The sequence below is a fragment of the Gorilla gorilla genome, chromosome 5 (genome assembly GCF_029281585.2).
Source record: "Gorilla gorilla gorilla isolate KB3781 chromosome 5, NHGRI_mGorGor1-v2.1_pri, whole genome shotgun sequence".
Lineage (NCBI taxonomy): Eukaryota > Metazoa > Chordata > Mammalia > Primates > Hominidae > Gorilla > Gorilla gorilla.
The window spans coordinates 86,385,467-86,400,385 of record NC_073229.2 but is presented as its reverse complement, the minus strand read 5'-3'; the positions used below and the strand labels follow the sequence as shown (position 1 = coordinate 86,400,385).

The 14,919-nt window shown below is 34.7% G+C and overlaps 1 long non-coding RNA gene across 1 annotated transcript; it reads left to right on the top strand.

The window, feature by feature from the left end:
* The first annotated feature begins 1,938 nt into the window (after window positions 1-1,938).
* Window positions 1,939-5,715, top strand: LOC129534410 (uncharacterized). The gene is made up of 3 exons (XR_008681008.2): window positions 1,939-2,011; window positions 3,645-3,702; window positions 5,620-5,715. It is a non-coding gene; the product is annotated as an uncharacterized lncRNA (long non-coding RNA).
* The last annotated feature ends 9,204 nt before the right edge of the window (window positions 5,716-14,919 follow it).

Here is a 14,919-nt window from a genome sequence, read left to right as displayed (position 1 = left end):
CATGTTGCTGCAAATGAAATGATTTTTTTTCTTTTTATGGCTATACAAGATTCTATGATGTATATGTACCACATTTTCTTTTTCCAGTACACTGTTGATATACCCTGGGTTAATTTCGTGGCTTTAATATTGTGAATAACACTACAAAGAACATACAGGTGCATGTGTCTTTTTGGCAGAATGATTTATTTTCCGCTGAGTGTATATCCAGTATTGGGACTGCTGGGTCAAATGTTAGTTCAATTCTTAGTTCTTTGAGGAATCTTCAAACTGCCCCTCCAGTGACTTATTTACATTACCACCAACTATGTATAAGTGTTTTATTTCCTCTGCAGCCTCAGAGGTAACCTGTTATTTTCACTTTCTGATTATAGCTATTCTGACTGGTGTGAGACGGTATCTCATTATGGTTTTGATATTCATTTCTCTAATGATTAGTGATTATGAGCATTTTTTTATGTTTGTTGGCTACTAGTCTGTCTTGTTTTGAGAAGTGTCTGTTCATGTCCTTTGACCATTTTTTAATGGGGTTATTTGATTTTTGCCTTTTGTTTTCTTCAAATTTCTTATAGATTCTGGACCTTCATTAAATGCATAGTTTGCAAATATTTTCCCCATTCTGTAGGTTGTCTATTTATTCTATTGAGAATTTCTCTTGTTGTGTAGCACCTCCTTAGTTTAATTAGGTTTCACTTGTCAATTTTTGTTGTTGTTGCAGTTGCTTTTAAGGATTTAGCCATAAATACTTTGCCAAGACCAATATTGAAAAGGATATTTCCTAGGTTTCTTTCTAGGATATTTATAGTTTGAGGTCTTACATTTAAATCTTTATTTAATCCATCTTGAATTGATATTTGTATGTGGTGATAGATAGGGAGTCCAACTTCACTCTTCTGCATATGGATAGCCAGTTATCTCAGCACCCACCATTTATTGAATATGGAGTCTTCTCCTCATTGATTATTTTTGTAAAATTTGTCAAAAATGAAATGGTTGTAGCTGTGTGACTTAATCTGGTCTCATTATTCTGTTCCATTGGTCTATGTGTCTATTGTACCAGTTCCATGCTGTTTTGTTTACTGCAGCCTTGTAGCATAGTCTGAGGTTGGGTAATGTGAAATTTCCAGCATTGTTCTTTTTGCTAAGGATTGCTTGGGCCATTCAGGCTCTTCTTTTGTTCCGTATGAATTTCAGAATAGTTTCTTCTAATTCTGTGAAAAATAAAGTTGTTAGTATGGTAGAAATAATGCTGAATCTGTACATTGCTTTGGGCAGTTCAACCATCTTAGTAATATTGATTCTTTTGATCCATGACCATGGGATGTTTCTCCATTTATTTGTGTAATCTCTCAGGAGCATTTTGTAGTTCTCCTTGAAGAGCTCTTTCTCCTCCTTGGTTAGCTGTATTCTTGCTTATTTTATTCTTTTTAGCTATTGTAAATAGAATTGCATTCTTGATTTGACTCAGCTTAAACTTTGTGTATGGAAATGCTACTGATTTTTGTACACTGATTTTGTACTGTGAAACTTTACTGAAGTTGTTTATCAGTTCTAGGAGCTTTTTGGCAGGGTCTTTTAGTGTTATCTAGGTATAAAATCGTATTGTCATTGAAGAAAGATAGTTCAAGTTATTTTCTTATTGTGATGCCTTTTATTAACTTCACTTGCCTGATTGTTCTAGCTAGGACTTTCAATATTATATTGAATAGGTGTAGTGACAATGGGTATCCTTGGTTTTGCTTCTCAATCTCTCACTTCTCCTTTCTGTTAATATTTATTTTAGATTACTCTGTAAATATAACTTTGAGTATTTTTCTTTTTCCTACCTTGATCGGATATGGTAAAGGTTAAGCTGCTGTAAAAATTAGACCCCAAAATGTAATGATTTGCGTAAGATAAATATTTATTCATCTCTTAATAGTTTGACCATGGGTCTTACTGGAAGACCAGATTTACTTACCAAAAAGTCATTCAGAAAGACAATTGCTTCCATTTTGGGATCTTTCATCATGTAAGTTATTATTATTATTTGATTGATTAAAACTAGATGTCTGATATGTCTGTGTTTTTGCTTATAGGAAGATAAAATAAAGTATTGTACAAGCAATTTATAGGAAGATAAAATAGAGAAAGTTCTGCACAAACAGTGAGAGGAAAGTTGCACACACATTTTTTTCTGTACATATTTAATATATGAAGTCTTAGCCCATCACCCTGGCTCTTCATCTGGGAGATGATATGCCTAAGAAAATGAAGAAATGGATACTGAAGGGACCACTGCTATTCTCTCACACACCTCATTAAAAGTCTGAGTAAACATGTGTTCAATGCCTGCCTGAAAAAGTCTCATTTTATATATTTACACATGATGCAATTCCACCTTATTATTAGATACATAGGCTTCCTGTTTCAGGACAATAACACAGCTACCGTAAATTGTTTTTCCATTAATATATTTCTGTTCTTTTTGTTAAGTCATCAGCATAATTTTTCTCAAGGTGAAATTATTGTATTAAAATATTCAAACACTATTGGATTCTCTACACATTGTAACTTTTCAATCTAAGAAAGTCATGTTAGTTTATATCTTATGTGTATTCATGTTTCTACAAAAATTTCATATGGTTAGACTGCACTTATGTTATTAGTTAAAACACAACTTCTTTCAGTATATAGTTGGGAGATAATTCTCCATCAGTCTCAGGTTTCTGAATATCTTATAAGCAGAAACACTTAACTTCTTTTCCTGACTACATTATCAAGGATGCTTGTATAGTAAACAGCCTTGGAAAACAGAAATACTGTCCCACAAGAGCACAAGTTAAGTTTGCCTATATAGCCTTAAAGTACAGGGATGGTGTGTCCTTTCAGAGCAAGAGAGCAAAGGACAGACATGTATACTGTGCAATATAGTAAAGAGAATGTGTCTCTCAAAGTCAAATGGCAGACAGTTTTAATGCTCATTATAGATAATTTTATTCTCTATTCTCAGTTCCTCTGTTATACTATAATGACTAATTGTTCTTATTTTATAAGAAATGTACATAATTTCATTTTTTAAATTTTGTTTCTTTGAACATCTAATTTTCTCTAGCTGCTTCCTGCCTTTTTTATAGGATGTTGTGAACATATAAAATGCATTATTTCTTTATGTAATACAGTTACAATATGATTATACATGTCAATACAAAAATAGGTATGCAGAGAATATACATTTGTAAAACATAATATTTTGGTATTCTGAATGAAGAATATATTCTCATTGCTTTTCTAAGGTCATTTACTGAACTAGACCATCTATTTATTTTTGTATGACTCTCTGGCCCTCACTGCGTAAGAGTAGAGTAAACTTAATGTGTTGATAAAAGTTTTACCTTGCTAATTCTGAGGGATTTAAAAACGTGGTGCCTAATTTATAAATAATTATTACAAGACATGCTATTAATCATGCTGTTATATAATTACCACCACCAGTGTATATTTTCAGATAGAAAACACTAAAATCATTTAGTGTTCTTCAGTTTATAATTATGGTTATATTAAAACCATTGCAAATGTTTACTGTGTTGATAGGCTTCTGTTTTCTGTAGTTTGTTTATTGTATTTTGGAGGCCTACATTTAAAATTTAACAATTGCTTTGCAGGCTAGTTGTTTCTTTTCTGAAAATGCATAAATGTCAGAAAATGTTACGTTGATTAAAGGTGGGTGTTATGTAAAGTCTTAATTTTATTTTTATATGTAGATAAATACATACATTATTTCTAGAAATTCAAATATTCTTCCCTACTAGGTGTAAGGGAAATTACAGTGTAAAATTCATAAAAAATCTGTTCGTTTATTTAGTATTTTTTTAGTATTTTTCTTCTAACTGAAGGATTTAGGTAGTACAACTGTGTTGATTGGAATTATCACATTTTCACACACAGTAAAACCTAGTTATATTTTGATGATTCTAGAGTTAGGATTGCTGATATAAAGAAGAATTTTGAGACAGTTTTCATTGTCGCAAGCTTCCCCTGGCGCAGTGTTCCTTTTTCTATCAATTGCCAAGACCACGTGCATTGCTAATAGCCTCTGATCAGGGTTCTCCAGAGTGATGGATCACAATTCACACTCTTACCACAATCCAAAAGAGCCTCAGGTCAACAGCTTTCAGCAGGGTGCCACCTGTTAGCTGAGAGGTATGAGTTGAGATAATCCAATCTAGCTCCTAGCAGGGGCTTTCTGAGCACCATCCCCCAGGCTTTTTGGAATGCCAGCACTTTTTCATCAGTTGACATGCTGGGCTGCAAGAGTTGGAGAGAAAACTTGGCACAATAAGTGTCAGCTTCCTGCTCTAAAATATTTTGAGGCTCCAGAACACATTCATTACTAACTAGTATTCCTATAAACTGCATAAGAATCCTGAAGGGGTGCTTCTTTAAAAATCGTTTTTTGTGGACCCTACACCAACTTATCTGTGGAGTGGGCCCAAAAATCTGTGTTTTAATAATGCCTTCTGCCTCTGGTGTTGCTGATATGGTCAGGCAGGTGCTTGCCTATTAACTGGCACTTAAAAACTACACGCAACAAAGAATTAGACGTGATGGAAAATTCAAGCAGCCTATTTAGGATCCATCTCTAAATCAAGCTAGAAACCAGAAATTTGTCAAATTTAGAGTTAGCATTGACATAAGAAACCATGATGACATTTCTATTTATTATTGTTGCTAATATTTCTCAAGTTTTACTTGATTAGTTCTGAGATAGAAGTAAAATTGAGCACATTCCTGTGCTAAAGTCTTATTGTCATTGAAGATACAAAGATTTAAGCCTTAAAGAAGAGTGGGAGAATAATGCACAAGGTAAAGCAAGACTTTAAATGAAAGAATTAATAAGTTTATCCAAGAAATGGGTATAAAAGGCAAAATGTTGATACCCCAAATCTGTAAAAAACAAACAACAAAAAGAAACAAAACACTGACTTGTTGGTGTCTCACTAGAGTGTCCAATTCACAAACTTGCAGAAGGTTTAGGAATCTATGCTTTATAATCTTACCAGGTACTTCATATGCATACGTAAATTATAAAACCATTGTATACAACCAGAAGATGCAGGCTAGATTCCTACCCACAATTTGGTTCAGATGTAGAGACTGATAAAGCCACACATACCCCAAGAGCACACAAAAAGTTTTGTTACTCACATAATGGGGCTTTTCTGAAGAGAGGAAGGCAGGCCTCCTAAATTGGCCTAAAAGCAAGGGAAGGGAGATTGTCTTTGGATCCTTATCGTTAGGAGGTGGGGCCAGGAGGGGAAGGGGTTTACATGGTTTGAGCTTCTGACCTGTGCCAAAGTAGGAAGCACACAGACTTTCTTATCCACTTTTTATAGATGTGAGGGAGTAGGAGAGCAAGGAGGAGTGAAATGTAGAAGCTGTAAGCCATCAAACGTCAAAAATTTTGGTCGGATTCTTTATTACAACAGCTTTAGTCTATAATAAATGCAATTCAAAATAGAAATAATAGACATATATTATCGAAAGAACATTGGTAACATTGAAATAGAACTGCATAATTAATGTGCTTAAAAATTTCTGTCATTGATAACTTCATCATAATACCCATTATTGTTCTAGGCAACAGATACAAAATTCTAAACAACTGCAAATGGGCAGCGGGGGACAAAGGAATTGATGAGGAAGTGACAGCATTAAGTTACTTGAGATGGGGGCTTAGCAACTGGTTTCATTGAGACTATATAGATGAATTGTCTACACTGAACAATCCTAATGACATTGGCTTTGCTTCATGTTTGTAAATAAAATGTACAGCATTATTTTATCTTGAATAAATGAAGGGAAAAAGGAAGTTGAATTAAGCCAACAACAGTGTGTTTAACAGTGACACTTTTGGAACATTTTCCATTATTTTAAAGTCTAGATTAATGTGTTGCAGGAAATACTATGGCCTTTCTGCCCCTTAGGCTTTGCCACAACTTAGACAAATGACCCTTCCTAGTTGTTCAAAGTGTTAAAGCTTTCCTGCTACTAGCAGTGAAGAAGGATGGATTCACTGAGATTTTAACAGATTGACAACATCTTATCTTAGTGGTGCACACATGCTTCAAGAAGGCAGAAAAGGCAATTTACCCTCCACTGTGACTATTTATTTGCTTTTTAATTGGCTTGGACTGGTTTTGTACAAGAAACCATTAAATCATAGTTGAATACAAAAGAGGTGTGTAATGGGGGAGAGCATCTGTGTTGGTAATTTCTAAGTAAATAAATTACACCTATTCAAACACTTCACAGAGCATTTAGATGAACAATTAAGTTCTAGGTCAGTGTTAGTTTCTGGAGATGTACAAGATTTGTGTAATTCTGATTAACAAGCGTGTTCCTAAATGAAGAGAACTATTTGCATTTAGCTGTCAATGTAACAGTCACTATGATTTAATGCAACTGTCACTATGATTTAATGCAGATTGATGTAGTCAGGAGAAGTAATGCACATATTGTTCATTAGACATGGAGATGTTTAAGTTGTAATAAAATTATAAAACCTCAAATGTAAGTACAAAACTCCATTTTTTATTCTGACAAATTATATTTTATAATTTGTGAATTACATATAAAAATTAAGCATGCACATTATCTTTTGATACAAATTTCTAAAGGCTCTTGAGTTCAAATCACATTCTCGCTTCAGTGTACCATTGACATTTAATGCAACAAATTTATTCATCTGGAAATAATATTTAAATTTTCTCAATGTGACAAAGCGAACATCAAGCTCAATGATAAATTCTTATTTGTATGCATGTGTAGGAGGTCTACAAAGTCCCTTTTGCTTTCAATGTTTTTTTTTTACATTATTTATTCCTTTATATTTTTATTTTTGAGACAGTGTCTTACTTTGTAACTGAGGCTGGAGTACAGTGGTACAATCTAGGCTGATTGCAGCCTGGACTCCTAGGCTCCAGGGATCCGCCTACCTCAGCTTCCCAAGTAGCTGGGACCACAGGTGCATGCCACCAGCCCTGCCAATTTTTGTCTGTTTCGTAGAGATGAGATTTCACCATGTTGCCTAGGCTGATCTTGAACTCCTGAGCTCAAGGGATCTGCTTGCCTTGGCCTCCCAAAATGCTGGGATTACAGGCCTGGCTTGCTTTAAATGTTAATTTAACGTTATGAACATCCTTCTGATAAAGTGAATGTTTTCACCATTTCAGAATTTAGGGAAATTCTTGGCCAAATATGATAAACTTTTCTCTTTGGCAGACTAAACTGGAGTGTGTGTGTGTGGGTGGGTGTTATAAGTCAGCTGGTGAAAGATTAAGAAAGCCAAGAAATAGCCACCAATTGGAAGTTTTTCACCAAAGCTGCTTTCACTTTTGAAAAGACATAACATTAAGTAATAAATATATATTAGCCACTCTGGTTTGTCAACCTTCTGCTCTTGTATTGTTTCCTTCCTCAATTGCAATTATTTCATAGGCTTGAGCAGTGAATTCCTATCACAAACTGTCTTAGAAGGTCAAGCTCTGTTCAAAGGACCTTTTATTTCTTTGCTTTCCTGGTGGAAGGGGAAGTGTCCTTATATATTCTGTCCATATACGCAACTTAATTCAATTAATTATATTTAATTACAACTTTTTCTCATTTATGGCAATGTGAGGTGACTTCCTCTATTTTCTAATAAGGTATATTAAAAGCAGCAAAAAATAAATTTAACACAAAGTAAAACATACTTGTATTACAGAATACATTATGCTTTCATTCTTCCTCTTTTGTAATTTATTTTAAAATATCTCTTTAGAAAAATAATAGCTCAAGCTTTGCATTAGGATACAACATTAGGGTGAACAAATTTTTTTAATGTTTGTACATTCACTTTTTCCCCAGTCAAAGAAAGGATGTTTACGTAGCAATTAGTCAAGAAGTCTCTTTGGAATTTAAAATTACAGTTGCTCAAGTTTCCCTTTATTTATATGAGCTTTATATTTAAGTTAAATAGACATAGCATAGCTGCAAGTACTCATAAAAATCATTTTTATCTGTATTTATTTTTTTAGAAATCACAACTAATTGTGTCTTCATGTTAATATATGCTCATAATATCTATGTTCAAATATTACTGAATAAATGGATAGATGTATATCTATTGCCAGGCACTGAACTCAACATGTTGTTGCATTATTTCTCACATAATCATTGTTAAATTTTCAAACAAGTTATTATTTTCATTTTATTTCTAAAATTGATATTTAAAGATTTTAGATGATTTACTCAGATTTAAGAGTAAAACAGAAAATAGTTTTAGTTTGTGAAAACTTGACTCAAAAATTATATTTTTTCTCACTTTTTATAACTTCAATAAATGTTTAATTATTCCACATTTTATAATTTCAAACTATGGAATCAAAAGACAGTTCAGTGGTGTGTGAAAACTGAAACTAACATAATTTCCTACGTTAAACATTAATGGGACCACACTTTTTTTTCCTATGATAAACAGTACGAATTTCAAAAAATAAGATAGTTACTTGTTTTGCTGAGATAAGACTGCAAATTAATATGTTACGTTTCAAGACTATCAAATTTTCTCATTGACACTCTCTTCACAACTTTCACCTTATTATGTCTACCAGAGCAGTGCATAAGCCCAATTAGGTCCCTGTCTTTGAAGACCTGTCTGAATTATGAACATTATTATTAGGAAAAAACAAGTGGGGTGATATGTATGAATGGTTTCTTCTGGTGTGGCAAATCCCCTTTTTATTATATTGTGAAAGCCAAGTTATTCTGGACTACATTTGAAAAACCTGCTTTTTTAGTATATTCATTTCTGTGCATATATTATTCTGTACTTTATTTAATGTTTTACTTGTTAAAACAATTTTTTGGGATTCTGATATTTTAATATCTGTCCCAATTCAAGATTCAATATGAGACCTCTTCCATTACACCTCGTATGAAAGCTTATTTTACAAATTATCTAAAAGACATAGGTGGCTATTTTCTCTTAAGTCATTTTAAATATATTAGGCATAAGGCATGATATAAGAAATTTTATGACTTTTTTTCCAAATTTAGTTTTAGTGTTCTTTTTTTTTTCAGGTTGCAAACAAAAATAAATTAGCTATATGAAACAAACAGGAAGACTAATAATAAGAAATAAGTAAAGGTGAGACTAAGCAGAAAATGAAAATAACCTAAGTAAATTGTGTTCTGCTTTAAATTTTACCTAGGCTTTGAGATACTATAGCCTAACCTGAATTGCTTTAAAATTCCAAATCACTATGGCAATTTATTATACATGTATCACTGCAGAGTAGTAGAATACAGAGAGAAGAAAATGTTCCAAGAAACATGCAAGTAATTGTAGATTAGGGCATTCACTGCTAAAGTAAACATGCTCCAGAGCTGATCATTCTCCATTATACATGTTCTCTAATCACTCACTCCCCCCAAAATATTCTGAATTATTTTTTAGCTTCTACCTTAAAATCATGTCCTGATAGGATTGACATGTTTTTTCACAAATTTCCAATAAGACACTCATGAAAATACAAGAAGTGATTAGCAAAGCACACCACATGAAAATTTAGTAATAATTAGCCTAGTACCAGAATTAGGATTTGATGAAATAAGGCTGGAAACTTAGATAATCTGATGCCTAATTCCATCTTAATGAAAATAGAGACTCAAATGTTCCCCATTTGTTCTCTTCCTTTGTCTCCTTTTTCAATTGTATAAGTTTCATCCCCATCTCTAAACAGAGAAGACTGTTCCCTTACTTGGTGTATACACTTTTGGGTCAGTCAAGATCAATGTGCACAAGTGTCTTGGCCACTGACAAGATTCACATGAAACAAATTGCTCAGTGGTTAGTGGGCTGACTGCTCATGCAGATACCAGAAAGAATAGGATTCTCGTGTGCCTCTGCTCCCCACCAAGAATGACAAGAAGGGCCCTTCTGAGAAAGTAGTAGAGTCAAAATGCTCAGGGACTTAATGAATTCAGGAAATCATGGCAATGAATGTACAATATCAGGAGAACTGTAAGAATATGGGACATAGGAGGGTGCAGCAGAACGGAAGATGAAAACCAGATATTTAAAATAGACATATCAAATGTAGTCTTGTTTCTTGTTGATAAGGTACAAGTGTTAAGGTGAAGTAGAGGGAAACATCATTGAATGTTAGATTATTAATATAAAAATGTTCAGGTTGAGATTATTTCATCTATATAGATGTTTATATCATTGGGATTGATAAAAGGAGATGGGGAAGAAACAAAGTCTGTGAACGAGAGGCTAAAATTGAGCAAAAGAATGGGAGGGTGAAGAGGTGATTCACAGAAAGAGAGGATGATATTGGCTTGTGCTTTTTAGGTGTATTCCATGGACCAGCAGCACTGGAGTCCTTCTGAGTTTTTAGAAGTGCAGAATCTTGTCTATTCCAATCTTACTGAATCATAGTCTGCACCGCATTTTACATTTTAATACAAACTCCACATGGTTTGCTTTAAAGTGTGTGACACACTGGTATGGAAAGACAACATATATCTTAAAGGAACCAAAGATTTTTTTTTTTTTTTTTTTTTTTTTTTTGCTTATTTAAAGAAAAAGAGTAATGTCTGGAAGCATTAATAATGAGCCATGTCAGTCCTTGTCTCTCACATATGTGATGTGTAAGAGAAGAGCCTTAAGAAGGCCGCAGAGGAAGCTTGTTTTCTGAAGAAAACTATTTTAAAAAAAGGTGTTGTTTCAAAGTATGTTTTCTGATTTAAACCCGTCTTCATATGGGGAAGAGGTAGATTTTCATTTGTTTGTTTCCTTGCTTGTTTTTTGTGAGTGTTGTGTTTTTAGTTTGGTTGGCTGGGGTTTTTTTTAAATTTGTTTTTTTTTTTTTTGTTTTTTGTTTTTTTTGAGACAGAGTCTCGCTCTGTCACCCAGGCTGGAGTGCAGTGGCGCGATCTCGGCTCACTGCAAGCTCCGCCTCCCGGTTTCGCGCCATTCTCCTGCCTCAGCCTCCTGAGTAGCTGGGACTACAGGCGCCCGCCACCCCGCCCGGCGGCTAATTTTTTGTATTTTTAGTAGAGACCAGGGGGGCGGGGGGTTCACGGTGTTAGCCAGGATGGTCTCGATCTCCTGACCTCGTGATCCGCCCACCTCGGCCTACCAAAGTGCTAGGATTACAGGCTTTGTTTGCTTTTTGAGCCAGGGTCTTGTTCTGTCACCCAGGCTGGAATGCAGTGTCACAATTACAGCTCAGTCACTACCTTCCAGGCTCAAGTGATTCTCCCACCTCAGCCTCCCAAGTAGCTGGAACCACAGGTATATACCACCATGCCTAGCTATTTTTGTTTGTTTTTAATATCAAAGAGTGATTCAATATTATGTGAATTCAGGGTTGAGAACAACTGATTTAGGCAAAAAAAAAAAAAGATAAAAAGGCTAAGAAATTTTAAAAATGGGATTCTTTTTATCAGAGTGTGGCCAACCCCAGTGGAGGACCCTAAAAGTGCTTGGGAATACTAGATTGAGTAGAATGTATATCTGGGTGAATGATGACCATCAATGCTTAAACATCTGATAATGACTCAAGTTTACCTATATTTGAATCATAATATGATTGGTTTTGTTGTTTTCTGAAACCCTGCAGTCACCAGTTCTATTGCTGTTTCTCTTTGTGTTAAGGTTTAGACTTGGTAGCTCCTTGTGCCTTGGTATAAGATGATGACTTTTACTGGAAGTAACTTACACATGTTTAGTTTTGAACTTTTGCAAATGTCTCTAAGATAATGGTATTCCCAAGCATGCTGCCCACTTCCTAAGCCTTATGTGCTACAGTAGCATTCACTGGCAGAGGCTCAAGTCTTAGAGCAGCAATTTCTTAACTAGAAGCTTTAAGTGTATAAAAATAATACATAAACTAGTTCTTCTAGAAATAATAATTGAAAAGAGAAAAACTTAACTGTTGATATTTTACATGATTTATTTGGTATGTTTTCTTCCCTCGTTCCATTTCCATTATTCCTTTTGCTTTAACATAGAGCTTTATTTTTACAATAGATTTTATTTAATATATTTAACATTTAATTTAAACATTTTATATATTAACAAACATTCTGTTAACTTTATCTCAATGACAACTTGATTGGGCATAGAATTGTCAGCTATTTCTTATTTTTTTTTTCTTAAAGAACCTGTGAAACTTGTTTATTTGCAGTCATTTCAACATCCTTCAAACTGGTCACCCTACTACAATTTCTGCCTTCTAGTGATCCATTTGTCACAAAGCAGGCAAGGTAGTCCCATTAAATTATAGATTTATTTGTTACTCCCCAACTTAAAACTCTCTTGTGGCTTTCCAACTGTCAGAATAAAACACAAACTACTAAATGTAGCATAACCAGTCTATACATAACTGGTTAGTGAACTGTGTGCAGATGACACAATTCACAGCAATCACAGGTTCAGAGACAGAGCTATAGGGCATGGAGAGGTGGGATATCTAGCCAGCTTGACGAGCTGCAAACACATGTGATGCCACAGGCTCAGCCTTCCTCCAGAGGTCAAAACAGCCAGTATAATTCTTCATGGCAAGCCAAACACAGGTGTTTCTTGTCTCATTAACAAGACCTATCTAAACAGACATAATTAACAAGAGAAGTATTTAACTTTGCAAAATACACCAGAATATTTTAAATGTATTTGGACTAGTAGTTCATAATTCGGATGCATTTTCTAAATGAAGCCTAACTAGGTCCTCATCATGTGACTACCAGCATCTGTCACAAAAAGGCCCAGGCCACATCTCCTACATCATTTCATACAATTCTTCTCAGGCTCAGAACACTTCAGTTTCACTAGAATACTTTCTACACCTCAAATGCTGCCAACGTGATCTCACCTCAGAGACCAAAACCTCAAAACACTGGATTATTCATATCATTTGAATCTCAGTTAACTTTCTTCTTCTAGAGAGACCTTCCCAGCCTTCTGACTCTAAATCACCAGCAACCACAATCCTTCCCCATTCTTCCTCGTACTATCAGTTTTATTTATCTCTTGTAGTTATTGTCTGTAAGTATCTGGTTCAACTTTTGCTTTCCTTTTTATGTCATTGTTTTGCTTCCTTCTGCCTCTAGATGTGATAATTCACCACATTCCACAGCCTCCTCAAAATATTTTTCATGTAATAAAAACAAATCTGGTATTGCTAGTCATAGCTCTATCTCTAGGACATCTATCAGTGCTTAGGGCATTAATAACATATTTAATTCTTTTTTATGTCAGATTCTTCCTTGGAAATTCTTTCAGTTGCCCCTTCTTTTTTGTTGTCTGCTTTTCCTATTTCTTGAATAACCTAAACATGCAGTTCTTCGTATAAACATAAAGTATATTATGTTTTTGTTGTTGAACTCTCTAATATTAAACGGATGGTATTTTGGTCCTCAAATCAGCTAGTCTAATTCCTCTTACTGCTTTTTATTTCCTGCTGTGGTTCATGTGAGGAGGGACTTATTCTTGAAAATTTATGTTCAATTGACTGCGGGACAGATATTTTGGGTAATGTGAAGCAGTCTGTAAATTACTCCCTTTATGTAATTAGAGAGTGAAAAGGCACAACACTTAGCATTTACTGATCACAATGTCTTTCAATGCCTTTTCTCCAGTTCCCTTAATGTCTATGACAGCAAATTCTACCATCTACCCATGTTTGTCCTATACCTGTTTTAATTATGGAAATGATGGTACATAAATAGCTTTAGAAGGTGCTTTGTCTAATTTGGGATCATGTTGGAAAGAGTTCCAGCTAGAAAGAAAGCAGTTTTCATTCATTCATTTGGTTCATTTGGTTGGTTCATTTGGTTCACTTGGGTTAGGCTAAGTAATGATATGGTAAAAACCTGTGATCTCAAAAGCTTAAGGCAGCCTTTGGGCTGGAGAAGAGAACACAGGAGAGTTGCAGTCTGGCAATTAAATGTTTCCTGAAAGTGATTCATATCACCTACTCACATTTGACTGGCCAGTGCAGTCTAATGGCTACAACTTCAAGGCAACAGAAAAGTGCCACTGTTCCATGCGCCTGGGAAGAGAGGAATACTGGACATTGATAAGGGCTCGAAATGCCCACAGAAGCCCCTAAACCACTGAGGAAGGGAGTAACTGATAGGGTGGCAGGAAATATTCTCCTTTTTGATAGACTCAAGTTTTGTAATCACAAACACAGATTTTCAAAAGTAAATGCAACTGTCATTTTTGTATAACAACTAAGTCACCAATCCTATTCTGCTTAATGTAGATATAAAATATATTGTCTTGGAAGTAAATGCAACCATCTCTGTTTTTGTTTTTTTGTTGTTGTTTTGTTTTGTTTTCATAGAATTGTTATTTAAAAGCAGCTTCATTTACATTCCTGGCTAGTTTTCTTTCCTATCTCCTGAAGGACTCAGGTACAGAAACAGCTTTGGTCAGGAGGAGCCATAAGCAGTTCCTTGTCACCTTCAATAGCCAGCATCTTGCTCCAGAAGCCAGTTATTGCCCTTGGGCTAGAGAGTGTCTCATTCTGTACAGGCTTCCCACAGAGATAGATTATCTCTTTAAGTGATCCACTTATAGCACTTGTATTCCCTTTTTCCATCCTTCTAGCCACAAAGCACCTTAAAGGACTAAAATAATTCACCCTCCGTGAATCATGCATCCATGCCTCACTTTCCAGAGTACTACGGGGGAAATGTGTTAATTAGATGTGAAGAATGTTGACTTCTTTTGTTTATTGTAGGTGGGTAAAAGAGGAGGGTGCTATGGTTGGTAATAGAGTCATACTGAGCTTATGAATGTTTGGCATATTATAGATCACTAAGCTTAGTTTCCATTCTACTTTAAACAACTCATAAGTTTTTCTGTGTTTTCATGAGTATTTA